This window comes from Crocodylus porosus, unplaced genomic scaffold, assembly GCF_001723895.1.
Source record: "Crocodylus porosus isolate Cpor-Errol unplaced genomic scaffold, CroPor_comp1, whole genome shotgun sequence".
Taxonomy (NCBI): domain Eukaryota; kingdom Metazoa; phylum Chordata; order Crocodylia; family Crocodylidae; genus Crocodylus; species Crocodylus porosus.
In genome coordinates this window covers 23,735,370-23,749,811 of record NW_017728916.1, presented here as the reverse complement: position 1 = coordinate 23,749,811, position 14,442 = coordinate 23,735,370, and the positions used below count along the sequence as shown (strand labels likewise).

Sequence of the window (14,442 nt, the reverse complement as noted above, 5' to 3'; positions counted from 1 at the left end):
TCTGCTGAATCAGTCAGGTAGGTTGTTACTCTTTCTGTGTCCTCTGTTCCATTTCTTCTATGACCTGAGGTGGTATGAACTCTTGTCTAACATCTCTCCTAATCATACACTTGCTTCAATAAAAAATATGACCAAACAAATCTTGCTTCTGGCATATTCCCTGGACCACCAGAGCTCCAACACTATATTTATTCTCAGTAGATTACTAAAGCAATTATATTTGTATAGCTCTTACTTGTTGCCAGTGGTCTTGCCTGCCATATGGGATGTCTCCAAGATTTAAAGTGACAGTCACTCTCTCAATAGGACTTTTTCAAAGTTATGGTGCTTATTGTAAATAGTCTGCTTAAATAAAAACCAAGTACAGAAGCCATTTTTTTTCATCAATATCTGTGAACCTATTATGATAGTACGATATTAGAAGGCCAGGCTTTCACACCTGATTCTGATCATTCTCCCAAGGATCTTACTGCACTTAATATTAAATGCTGTCATTGATCTAGTGAGATTTTGTCTAAGTCATGATTAGGTTTGTAAAGACAAATATTTTTAAAATGGTCAACATAGGCTTTTCTCATTTAAATAATAATCACCAAGATTACTAAAATTCATTTTACTGTCTTGATTGAACTTGAATTTTTTTCTCATACTAGACTATTCATATTCATAAAGACATGGTTGGGTAAATTCAGTTTTAGTGGACATCCTTAGAGGCTCCACATTCTGTAAAGTGTTACAGTCTAAGATTTTTTACAGACAAAACTAATAATTTTGGGGCCTGGTTTACCAACATTCCAGAGTACCCATTCCCAGGCCCCTGTTATTATGCTTCAAGCCAAACACTAAAAAACCTTAAATCACTGTACTACACCCATTTTTTAAAAATGTTTCTGATAGTACTGGAACAGCTCCCCATAGAAATACCACCAGGGTCCATTTGTTTGTAAGATCCTTGAGCAGGGATCAGCCATTTTGTTCTATGTCTGCACAGTATCCAGTAGGCCTGTGTGAATAGGGAAGTATTTGATTCAGATTCAGATTTGGCCCCATCCAATCTGGCCAAATCAGAATTGGAGATTCAGTGCTGATTTGGAGATGCGGATCAGCTGGGGAGAGGCAGGCACCGTTTGGTGGCTGCAGGTTCTCCCATGGCTCCTCCAGCTGTGCCTGCCCATCCCTGGTCCCAGCACTTAAAAAAAATAAATAAATAAAAATAAAAATAAAAATAAAAAAAAGCTCTGCACTCACTGGATGCAGCAGTGGTGACTGGGCCCCTGGGCACTAGTGACAGAGCTCCCCTGTGTAGCACAGGGCAGTGGGGGGCAGTAGGGATGCCCCCCCCTTGCCAGGTGCCCATGCAGCAGCTGCCCCATGACACGGGTCCAGCATGGTTCAGGCGGGTGCCATGTGCTGTCTGGGATCTGGGTCTTCTGGGGCTGAGTGGTGCCAGGCTCCAGCTGACTGCCAGAGCTGCCCCAGCTCCCACACAGTGCATGGTGCCCTGCTGAGCCATGCTGCACCCACACCATGAGGCAGCTGCCACACAGGTGCCAAGCATGGGAGGGAGAACCCCACTGCCCCCACTGCCCCATGCTGCATGAGGGGGCTGTGCCATGATCCCTCAGAGGCCCTCATTGCTGCTGCCACAACTGGTGAGTGCGGGGCTTTTTTTCTTTTTTTTTTTAAGTGCCAGGAGGCTGGGCTAGGCAAGGGATGGGGCTGGGCAGGGCAGCCATGGGGGCTTCTCCCATGACTCCTCCAGCTGTGCCTGCCTCTGCCCCAGTGGGGAAAGCCACAGGGGCAATGCCCTGCTGCCACTCACCCAGCCAGCATGGGGTTGGGGGGGATGGGCATGATGCAGGCTTGGCTTGTTCTGGGCAGGAGCAGAGAATAGCGCCCACTCCCAGCACTGCCAGGCCCACATCAGCACTGGGAGGGGGGCTCTGCCCTGCCACTGCTTACCAGCTGGTGTGAGAGGTGTGGGATGCAGGCACATCAGCATTGGGAGTGGGGGGCTATGCCCTGCTGCCACTTGCTCCCTTCCTGGAGCGAGCTGCACCTGCATCATGCCCCCCTTCTCCGCACCCCGGCTGGGCAAGCAGAAGCAGGGCAGAGCCCCCACTCCAAGCACTGCTGCGTCTGCATCCCTCCACCTCCTCCCCATGTAATGCGCCCCCCTTGGCAGCTTGTCCCAGCCCCAACCCCAACAGACTTACCAGTTGGAGGCAGCTGTATCAGCTGCCTGTTTAGTCTCTGTCCAAAACTCCAAAGCAGCCAAATCCTTTCCAAAGCTTTTCTGAAACAATTTGGATGCTTTGAATCAATTTGGAGCTTTTAATTGGTCTCCTGATCTTATCTGGATTTGGAGATTCAGTACCTGAATAGGGCTGAATCTCCTCCAAATTGAATCTGCTACCGAAGCTTCATACAGCCCTAGTATCCAGAAAACAATACAGTTCTTGTTCTTAAGTGGAGGTACTACTTCCATACAAATAATAGGTAGCAGGCTCAGTGCATTATAGAACTTCATATAGACACTTGCAATCCCCTTCAGACAATTCGAGTCCTTATAAAATAGACTTACTTTAATTGGGAAATGTTTAATATCAGTCAAATTATAAATGCAGATACAACCATATTTGTTTTCTTAGCAGATAATGACTAATTTTGATTTACAGGGAATGGAATAACTTTACTCAGTATGATCTGCACTGTTCTTTTCATACATTTACCCTCAGAACTTGTTTTCATTTACTGTTTAATCTTTTTTTTCCAATTATAGCTTTTGTGCTATTGTTTAGAGGAACTTATACACTGGGATACATAGAGTGCCTCTCCAATTTTCTCTCAGCCTCTGCTTTGAATTGCCTGTTCTTATCTTCTAATTAAAATGACACATGGTGGTCTGGATTGAAATCCTATTGAATTAAATGACACAAGGTGGTCTGGAGTGAAATCTGACAGAGTGCAGCCAAATTTGGAAATATTTTAAGAGTGTCAAGTTACTGATTTTAGATCTTGGTGTACTTTGGCTCAGGTGGCTGTTGAACTAATAACTAGAAGATACCAGCCAAAAGCCACCAGTGAGAGTGCTAATTCTTCTATTAGAGAAAGTTTATCATGTGAAGCCTTTACGCTTAGATTGGCAAAGATCCTATATAGTATTTAAAAATGTATTTGCTCAGCTAAATGAATAAGAATTAAATAAAGAGAAAGATACACTTTGTGCTAAAAGCTTTCCTGTACAGTACAGTATAATAAATGGTAAATGAAAGCTAGTCAAGTAAATAAAATATATTACTTCTGTTTTTGCATTTGAATTAATTTTACAAAAAATAGGTATAGGGATTTTTGTTTCCTAAGGGAAGAATGTGTTTGGTCAAAGCATTTTAATGAAATAATTCCTTTTCAGCTGAAAGACAAATGGGGAAAACCAGAAACTGTTTGTTTTGGTTGGCATTTTTCCTTTTAGATAACAACAACAACAACGATAATAATACAGTAGTTTTGTTTTCATTTAACCTCCCCCCTTTTTTACTACTTTTTCTTTTTCTTTTATTGATAGTCCTGTGATGGTTGGGGGGGAAAAGAATAAAACATCAAATAATCAGAAACTAATTTTTGTGGTTTCAAATTTGTCAATAATTTGACAAATTTCAATAATTTGTTGAAAGTCCCCAACAAAAATGTCTAACAGAATAAAGCATTTTCTGCTAGAAAAAGCCCTCAGAAAAGATAAAGCATTTGTAATATAATTGCTTAGAGATTATAAATAATGAACACATGTAATTGATGTAGAGAGAAGAAAAATAACCTTATGTGGAAAAAAAAACCTTAGGCAGACCGTCAAAACCATGAAAGTAACAGGAAGGTCATTCAATGGAGATTTGTTTCTGGTTTTTTCCCATACTGCACCTCTCTTTTCTACTAATGCAAGAAACATAAGCAAAAAAAAGAAGAACAGGAACAATATACATTCAGGAAACATCAGCACTATAAATCTATTTAAAATATACTGATAATCATTCATAAATTGAGTAGGAAAGAGTAAATTTAAGTGAGATGGGAGTTTTCATGGCATTGAGGTAAGATAAAATCATCCTACATGAAAAAGAAGGTCTGGAAATTACTAAGAGCTGGTTTAAAGTACCAGGTACTGCATAACAGTATGAGTGAGCTCCAGGTTTCTAAAACTAAACTGGTTCCGTATTAAGAGACGTTGCAATAGCCAGTAGATTCCAGCCAGGCACATACATAGTAGCATCCAGGTAACTCCTCCAAACTCTTTCTTCCTTTTGCCAAGCTGTGCTCCTTGCTCTAAGTTTCTTGCAGGTTGTTACTTCTTTCTTTTTAACTCTCCCTTGAGAATTCTTGCCCAAATGTGCTGACTTGCTGGGGCCGGAGGTTACATAGCTCGCCAGAGGGGCTTTACAGCTGGGCCAGTGGTAGACTCATAGCCATTCAAGTATGACGTTTTCTGACCAGTCTACTGTTCCTGCTTATCTATGATGTTAGGATTATGTTACAGCTAGTTTCACTATCCAATTCAAATCCAATTGTTCATTGTGTTAGGCTTATGTTACAACTAGTTTCACTATCCAACTCAAATCAAATTGTTCATTGATCTAGTAGTTGAAATATGTTAATTGAATATGAACATTAAACTGCCTGTATACTAGAAATCTTTGCATCTACTGAAGTCACGCTACAGACATCCTCCTCTTTCCTGGAAGTCTGTGTGTCAAGCACTGCTCATAACACTTATTTTTTTCTTTTGGAATAGTTATGGCATTAGGCTATAAAGGGGTTCTGTATTTTCATGCTTCTTCTAACATTGCCCATAGGGTGGATTTCTTCAGTCTTCCTTGTTACTTCCTACAGTATATGCACTGGAGCTTGGCTTGCCTTAGATTTGCTTCTTCGGTTCCTTCAGTTTAATCCCTCATTCTCCTCCACCACTAGCAACTGTCATTGTTTTGCAATTTTCCCTGGAAATTTTGGCTGCCTTTGGACTTAAGGACATCCTTGTAATATTAGAATTGTTTCTCTCAATAATCTCTTCTCTTAGCTATAATCATATGTCTTATAAAGGATCCTGTCTCTAATTAGAAAATGTTTATGTTTCTTCTTAACCTGCAAAACTTGCCATCAAGAGCATCTTCCCAATAAGCAAATGAAGCAGAGTACCTTTGCACAGAGCTTCTGCTGCTTTTGATCCCCAGTGCAATAGACAAAGCCTTACCCATTATTTATTCTTTCACAACTTTTGGGCTGAACTCGTCACCTGAAGCATGGACCCCATTTCAGAACTAAAGAACAATACTTATGATGTAAAGGAGCAATTAAGGCTGTAACAAAGTTCATAAAGGAGTGAAATTAACATAATGAAGAGATGGGAAGGAAATAAAAAAAGCACTGAGGGACAGAAAATACAACCTTGTAGGTATGGAATATCTTAATTTCCTGAAGATATTTCCAGCCCTCAAAGCAGGAAAGCATTTAATCACAAGTTTAAGAGATTATTCATGTATTCAAAGTTAAGCACATGCTGAAGTACTTTGCTAGGCTACCATCATAATGAAACTAAAGCTGGGAATGGAAAAAATGAGCAACAAATTTGTGGACATTGCATATGATTGTTTCCTTACAGTGCTAGCATGATGGAGTCCTGGACAATGATTAGGGCTCCTAGGTGCTATAATAATACAAATAGCAAAATAAATCATACACTTCATAAAATAATAGTAACTATAATGAGGACTAATTTTTGTAAGAATCTTGTAACAATGCTAAGGCTAGTGTTGTAAAAGAGGGGGAGAGTGAGTTAAACAACAAGTATTATAATTTAGTTAAGCATTGGGATTAATGTTCAACTAAGACGCTGAAAAAAATCAGGTGGATTGGATTTCAGCAGAGCAAAATTTGGTAGAAGGCAGGAAGTGCAGGGTGAAATTGAACAGGATAAAGTAATGGAGAGAAAGGACACAGAGGGGAAATGGAAAGTGTTCAAAGATAAATTAATGTATGCCCAAGGGTTATGCATGCCATCTAGCAATAATTGCACAAGGAGGTTTTTTTAAAGAGCTAGTGTGAAGGAACAGAGAAGTGTAAAAGTAATCAAGGGTGAGAAAGAGACAGACACGAGTTATAAAACTTCAAATGTGAGCAGGTTTGGAATGATTGCATAATGAAGTTAAGAGAGCATAAAAAGTGATAAGAAAAGCATAGGTAGAGAATGAAAGGAAACTTTCACAAGAGGATAAAATGAAATATAACAGAATTTTCTGGTGCTGTATGGAAACAAGATGAGGCTAGCAAAGTAGATCATAGGGTCTCTTAGAACTACAGAAGGGCAAAATGCTGGCTAAAGAAATAAAAGCTGCTGAAAGATTAGTTTGTTTGCTTGCTTAGTGGTGGTCAAAAAGTTTGGAAAGCAGATTAATAGATTCAAATCTTCCCAGCAAGAAGAAAAGATTTATGTGGAGTATTCTGACAAAGCCTTACAATGATATGCATTTATTGTTAACAGTCACTTATATTCCAAGCAGGAATGGAGTATTAGAGTGCAGGCTGCTGTACAAAAATGGAGGAAGAAACAATCCCTTCCCTGTTACTATACTATCTAAGACATTCATCTTGCAATCTGATTGGTGCATGTCAATCCCTATGCCCAAAGAGATCCCCATTGACCAGTTAATTTCCTGGTGGACACAGGAGCTTATACAGATAGATGAGACTGCCAGATCAGGGCTTACTAAGGTAAGTTAAAAGGAACCTCAGTAAGTTCTAGAGTAAAGTGGGATCAATAACAGATTCCCTAAAGAAAAAAAAAAAGAAATACCCTGGGTAAACCAGGGATGAAAAAGGAAAGTACCCATGATCCAGTGTTGCTAACTCCTTAAATTGTATTGAATGTCTTAATATTTGGTTTTTCTCGTAAACTCCTAGCTGTTAGAATCATTTTATTTCTTCAGAATTTCCTCGTTCATTAAAATGGTGTTTAATTGTCATAGAAAAAAGCTTGACAAAATCATAATCTAAAATCAAAATACTAGAAAGCAAAGGCACTTTTTTTTTTAATATTGCCAAGTTTTGAAGAAATCACTTCCCTATTGAGCAGGGTTGCCAACCGAAGACAATTTTTTTACTGACAATCTACAAACTACTAAGAAGCAAACTTTTTTTTTATTGATATATGTTTTTACTGATGTATATTTTACATAATGTAAATGTAACCTTTTCCCAGGCCCTGAGCAAGGGCTGGGTACACATTTAGGGATTTAACACCAGGCAATGGAAAAATGTTTGGCTGTCAGTTAAAAGTTTGCAGATTATCAGTAAATAACATGTTCTTGACTGCAGCAATGGTTTTATACCATGCTACCCTCACCTCAGGAGTCCATGACCCACCTCCACACCCTGATGCTCCCAACCATACCCTGTACTATACTTCCTCCAAAATCCATGCCTCCCAGCCTTACTCCCCACCAGCCTCACCCCCTACCCTGCCATGGCCCCCAAAAGAAGGACTACTGTCTACCTACCTGTAAGGCAAGTAGTGTTACAGGTAAATGGGACACAGCAGCAGCAAGAGGAACACAAGGTCAGCAATGGGGAGAGAGCTACAAAGACTCCCATGAGCCACAAAGCCCTGACAAGAGCTCCCTTCGGGATGCTGCATTCCCACTTAAACATCAGGTGGCACTGCTCTGCTTTGTCTATACTTCAGCACTGCCTCCATCTTCTTTCCAACAACAGAGCTTCAATCAAGCTCTGGTAGCTTAGATTTTTTTTTATGGATGTCTTCATTTTTACGTATTTTATGTAAAGGCATTTTTAGCCTTGCTTTTTAATGGTCTGTTTGTAAATTTAGGGACAGTGGGCAACCTGGTGTTGAGTTAGCTTTTGTCTGTGATAGATCTAAACCAATGATACAATGGTCAGAAAACTCGTCAACTTTAAGGGAAGAACTTGGGAATCAAATGAGCAGCAGAATTTTACAACTGTTCTCTCTCCCTCTCTCCTGGGAGGACCACATATCTTTTCACTTCCAACATGTGTTTTCAGTAAAGGTTTAAAAAGTTAAAGAAAGTGTGTGTGTGTGTGTGTGTGTGTGTGTGTGTGTGTGTGTGCATGCATGTGTGTGTGTGTGTGTGTGAGAGAGAGAGAGAGAGAGAGAAAAATCAGACTTTCTGGCTAGGGCCCATTTGAAAGTAGAAATATAAAAAAAATGGACTGGACCTTTTTTGTACTGCATTAGCCATGAGTATTCAAGTAAATTCAGATTTCTTCTCTGTCACTGATGGATGTTTCTTTGATGAAATGTCAGGGAACATGTCCTCCCAGTGAAGACTAAACTATTAATTCTAACTAGTTTTTGTATTGCCTGGATTTTATATCTTATTGAATTTGTGAGGCTTCAGCATGTTCATGGATTTGTATGTTCATGGTAATTACATGATGGAAGATTACAGTTTAGTTCAGTGGTTAAGCAGATGAATATAACAGTGTTAGAGACTCCATTAACTTTTCTCTCACACCTTGGTATGAAAGCTATCAAGGTAAAAAACTGGTGACTAGCATTCCCAATATAAAGATTTCTCTCCTATTAATAATGAAATATTGGTGGGTGTTTTTCCCTTTCTACCATTAATTTCTTCTGCCAGTTAATTGACAATTAAGCTAAAGAATTTGATTTACTGAGGAAGTGCTAGAAGAAAAATCCAGTAAGAAGGAGAGAACCTTGACCTGAAATGATACAGTTCTCACTGAAGTCAGTGGAAGCTGTTCCCACTCACACCAGCCTTCCTAAGTTTAGTCCAAAGAGAGAGAAAGAGAGAGGGGTCATCAGCACAATTTATATGACTCCATTTCAGTGATGATCTCATTGACTGCTATGTGCTATCTCCAGCACTATAGGATGTTTCAGGTATTACTGTGTCAATGTTGCAACTCTGACAGGCTGTGAGACACAGAACAGAGAAAAAAGAGAAGAATAGGATGTGAGAAAAAAGCACACGTATAATGCAGATTTATTGCAAGGCACTCATTTGTGCCACTAAGCTTTAATGGTGGGAATTGATTTTTCTGTTTTTAATGCATTGAAAACTTTTTTCTGTTACCTAAATAAAAATAGGCCATGATTCAGCAGCATTTGGAAAAAACACAGGAAGAAATAACAGGAAATGGTTTCATAAAATCAGGCTAGTGTTTTGGCTCAACTGTATTTGAACCAATTCACAAAAGCAGTTTCTTAGAGATTGCTCAGTGCTATCCTAGTGTTCTCTTTGCACTCACTCACACTACAAAAACATTGTCCATTCCTTCTAAAAATTCACTTAAAGCAACCACAGACCATTATTTACCAAAATATTGGCTCCATAACACTTCTTTGGCAGCAAAAGGCTAAGATTAATACACTGTTACAAACATCATTTCTAGTAAATGTACTTAGGCAAGGGAGATAAGTCTGATCCAGCAGACATAGAATTTGGGAATAAAGTAAAGGTGACTATACTGAAGATCCTCTGGTCACTGCTGCTACAAGAAATAGGAGGAGGAAATAGTAACCATACTATGATTCCTCTCAATTCCTTGCTATTACTACTCTTCTCACATTACGAATCTAATACACTGAATTCAATGGCATTTGTGTTGATAAAATATCTATTCTCAATTGTATATTATATTTAACTGTAATTGAATATAAATAGGACAAATAAACCATCACTCACACTTGCCTCAGTTTTGCTTCTGTAATTTACTCAATGACTCAAGGGAAATCAAAAAAGGTGTAGATGTTATTATAAAAATTACACTTGCAAATTCACAAGTCTTCATTTAAGATGGGGACAATACAACCCTTTTTGCCTTATGTGCCTTGTTTAGGCTTAATACAAAATATGGCTTATCTTTCAAGTGTTGTAGTTTTCCTTCTGCGGCCACTAGAGGGAGAAATTTATTACTGGGCTCTCATGGCTTCTAGTGCAGTTTTGGAACAGTATCAGAAATGCTACTATTATATGAAAGATGTCCCTGGTGTGGTAAACATGGTTAACACAATACAGAGTATCAAAAATAAAGTGAGATAAACTTTTTTTTTTTTTTTACAAATAAACTCCAATTAAAATCCTCAAACCTTGCAAATATAAACACTACTTTAATTGTTCTTGCCTTGCCTGTAATACAAATCCTTCTATTGTGTTGATTCCCATTGCGTCCAGGGGATAGGAGTCCAAACAGGAAGAAAGCAGTTTACTGGTTTTCTATCAATAAACAAACAAAGGATGGTTTCTAGTAGCTTAAACTAATTTTGGAGGAAATATTATAAAATTAACTATTAGTATTGAGGAGCAGTGGGAATCCATTCCAGAATGAAAATAAGCCTATGATGAAACATTTATTAAATAGGTTGAACATTTTTAAACCCTGGGTATGCATTCCTGTCTCCCATTCTGTCATCTGAAAGAAAGAAATGCTTGCAGCTAAGAAACATGGGGTTTTTTTGCATTGTGGAACCTTAAATACCAACCCACCATTTCATAGAACTGACAAGGCCATTTTGGTATGATAAAGTTATTCACAAAATGTTTTCAAATTTGGCAAGCCCAAACTTAGCAACTGAACTCCACCCTTCAGCACCTAAATATAAACTGACCTGAATTTCAGAGATATTGATTACATTCCTTTGAAATCTTGGACTCTTGAAATTTCTGGAATATAGACAGGCACAGGGGGGACACCAGCCCACCAACAGTTAGTGATGATCTAGTGAAAGGGCACTTGGAGGGGCTTGATGTGTTCAAGTCAGCAGGCCCAAATTATCTTCATCCAAGGGTGCTGAAGGGATTGGCCAGTGTCATAGCAGGACCACTGACAAAACTATTTGAGCACACATGGGATTCAGGTCAGGTCCCAGGGGACTGGAAAAGGGTCAATGTAGTCCCTATTTTCAAAAGGCGGAAGGAGGAGGATCCGGGTAACTATAGACCGGTTAGTTTCACTTCTATCCTTAGGAAAACCTTTGAAAAAATTATTAAAGAATACATGTGTGTGAGTCCATCAGGAAAAGTAATGTTGAAGGGCAACCAGCACGGATTTATAGCAGATTGATCCTGCCTGAAAAACCTTGTTTCTTTTTATGACCAGGTCACAAACTGCTTAGATGAAGGAGTCAAGGTAGATGCCATATACTTGGATTTTTAAAAAGCCTTTGATACGGTGTCACATCCCATTCTCATAAAAAAAAATGAGTGGCTGTGACTTACACAGTCAGGTGGGTGGCAAATTGACTAATGGGATGTACCCAGAGAGTGGTGGTGGATGGGTTGGTATCAACCTGGAAGGATATGGGTAGTGGTGTCCCCCAGGGCTCAGTCCTCAGGCCAGTGCTGTTCAGTATCTTCATCAGTGATTTGGGCAAGGTTATAGTGAGCTCACTGTCCAAATCTGTGGATGACACCAAATTATGGGGCAAAGCAGACACACTGGAGGGCAGGAAGCAGATTCAGGAGGATTTGGACAAGCTGGAAAAGTGGGCAGAACAAAATAGGATTCAGTTTAACAAAGGTAAGTGCAGAGTACTGCACCTAGGGAGAAGGAATCACCAACTTACATACAGGTTGGGGAATGACTTTCTAAGCAGCACAGCAGTGGAAAGGGATCTCAGAGTCATAGCTGACTCAAAGATGAACGTGAGTTGACAATGTGATGAAATGATCAATAGAGCTAACAGGGGTGTAGGTTGTAACTGCACTCTATCATGCATTAACAGGTGCATCATGAACAGGTCTAAAGAGGTGATACTTCCCTCTTTCAGTGATTCAGCACTGGTTAGGCCGCAGCTGGAGCACTGCATTCAGTTTTGGCCGCCAAACTTCAAGAGGGATGTGGATAACCTTGAGAGGGTTCAGAGAAGGGTCACTCATATGACTAGGAACCTGCAGAATAGGTCCTATGAGGAGAGGGACCTGGATCTGTTCAGTCTCCATAAGAGAAGGCTGAGAGTAGATTTGGTGGCCATCTACAAATCTGTCGGGGGGAGAGAGGGTGAAGCAACAAGGAATCGGAGATGCTCTGTTTACCATGGCACCCCTGGAGTAGCTAGAAACAATGGCCACAAAGTGATAGATTTAGACTACACATCAGGAAGAACTTCTTTATGGTAAGGGTTACCAGAATCTGGAATGGCCTTCCAGGTGCGGTGGTACTCTCCCTTACCTTGGAGGTCTTTAAGAAAAGACTGGACAAACACTTGGCTGGGGTCATCTGACCCCAGCACTCTTTCATGCCCAGAGCAGGGAGTTGGACTTGATGATCCGCTGAGGTCCCTTCTGACCCAGAAAATCTATGAAATGTATGAAATCTTATTTACAATAAATTGGGTTGCTGATGGCTAAGTATGAGCTAGTGAGCTTGACTTCAAGACCTAGACACAAATAAGAAACATTCTTACTGAACACAGACCATTTTTCTTTGCAGGGAAGGAATCAAAATCTAGCTGATATTCCTTAACTTTGTGGAACAGGACCTCTCATTGGAACCTGGTTTCTTTAGTTAGAAGGCACCACATTGTTTTACGCATTACAGCCTTACATATATTTTAGCAGGGATGCTCTTGAGCATGCCCCAACTACCCACAGCTGCTCCCACACTCCAAACCTGGTGAACGCACTTCAAAGACAGCACATGTGATCATTGTCAAGCACATCAGAGATTGAAGTCTCAGTAGATACTGTGGGGGGAAATAACTGTGGTGGGAGTGACCATGGGGATGGGCAGGTTGCACTTCCAGGACACATAGGAAATGCAGTGTAGACAGACCCACTGCCTCCACTTAACAAAGCCAAAGGATTAGGATAATAGGAAACTGGACTGAAAAAAAATCTCCTGTATCATTAATCCCAGTCTTAACCAACAGAGACAACCATCTCATATAATTTGTCTCCTCAATTTAACAAACTTCATCTCGAAGTTAGGGTTTTTGCTCCTACTACTCTTATTGGAATGTTGTTCCCAAACATCACTTCTCTGATGGCCAGAAAACTTCTATAATCAAATCTAAATGTATTTGTAGCCAATGTATACCCACTTGTTCTTATGCCAACATAATCATTTAGCTTAAGAAGCGTGACTTCCTCCCTGATATTTATCCTGTGGCTATTAACAGAAGACAATCACGTCCTCTCTGAGCCATCATTTTATTAGGCTAAAAAGCCAAGTTATTCTAGATTCTTTCTTTGGGATAGGAAACCAGAAATGGGCAAACGTGTTTACATTTTGGGCAATGCATTTTCAGTAGTTGATAGTGGCACATCCTTTTCTATAGGTTCATTTTAAGCAGTGGTTCTCAACCACTGCTCAAGGCACTCCTCAGAAAATGCCAACTCCTAGTTTTCATTGTTTTTTGACTATAGAAAAATAAGAGAGCAATTCTTCTGTTGCAAAGAACTCAGAAAGGCCCCAGTAGGTCCAAATGCTTTTAATACTATGAACTCCTATTTGAAATCTCTGGCTTTAACTATGAATAATGTTTGTACACCTAACAATGTGGCACCTCATGATACCCTTGAAAGGATCCCAAGGCACCCCAGGGTACCACAGCATCCTGGCTGAGGATCACTGATTTAGAGATTCAAGTTCTAAACCCCACCGTGCTCTTTTCCTCAGCCCCAGAACAAGCCAACCTGACATAAACATTGTTTCCTCTTGATGGTGAACTGGTTTTCTCAACTTGAAGCTATATATAAGGTAAAGGAGAATCATATCTTATCCCACTTTAATTGCTCATGAGGGACAAGAAAGCTGTCTGTGCCTTTTCTTTCTTTCCCCCTGCCCCTTTTCCTTACCCCTGTTACAAAAACAGTCAAACAGAAGAGGAGGAATACAAGAGCATTTTCACACCTAATGCAATATCTTCTTCATGAGGTATAAGGAGCCAGGCTGACAGCACTTTGGCACCATTATTATAAAGCAACTTGGGGGCTAAATTGTAGCTAAGAGGTCTAAATCTAAAATCCATAGCTCCTGCTGTATTTTTGTTGGTTTTATTGTTGTAAGAATGATGCTTTTATGGTTTCAGGATCCTAAAAATTGCAATTTTCTTTCTGCTCCATCCAAGTGATGTGCTGGTTTTTTTCAGTGGGTCCATATCAGAAAGCTTTAGAATGCATTCCAGACCTTTCTCTTTCCCTTTTTATAATAAAAGCTATTCAACAGTAATTTTCATTCCAAAAGGATTTCCATCAACCTTAAGAAGTTATGGTAAGGGTGTCATTCATGAACATTTCCTTTAATTGCAAAGTTTCTGTGTCAGAATCTTTTCTAAGGTGATTCTACAATATGCATTTCACATAAACCTGAATTGCAGGTTAGACTGCATTTTAAGTATGAAATATTAAATTAGATCATAACGGTTAAATCATTCCATTGTCATTCCAGTAC

General features: G+C 39.7%; 2 long non-coding RNA genes across 3 annotated transcripts; both read right to left on the bottom strand.

Annotated features, from left to right (window-relative positions):
* Positions 1–234: 234 nt before the first annotated feature.
* Positions 235–4,556, bottom strand: LOC109311060. Of its 2 annotated transcripts, none has more exons than XR_002101396.1 (2): positions 3,834–4,556; positions 235–345 (listed from the first exon to the last, which is right to left on the bottom strand). It is a non-coding gene; the product is annotated as an uncharacterized LOC109311060 (long non-coding RNA). The 2 variants fall into 2 exon arrangements; XR_002101395.1 differs by having other exon boundaries at positions 235–342.
* A 5,351-nt stretch (positions 4,557–9,907) lies between these two features.
* Positions 9,908–10,789, bottom strand: LOC109311059. Its single transcript, XR_002101394.1, has 2 exons — positions 10,658–10,789; positions 9,908–10,265 (listed from the first exon to the last, which is right to left on the bottom strand). It is a non-coding gene; the product is annotated as an uncharacterized LOC109311059 (long non-coding RNA).
* Positions 10,790–14,442: the final 3,653 nt, after the last annotated feature.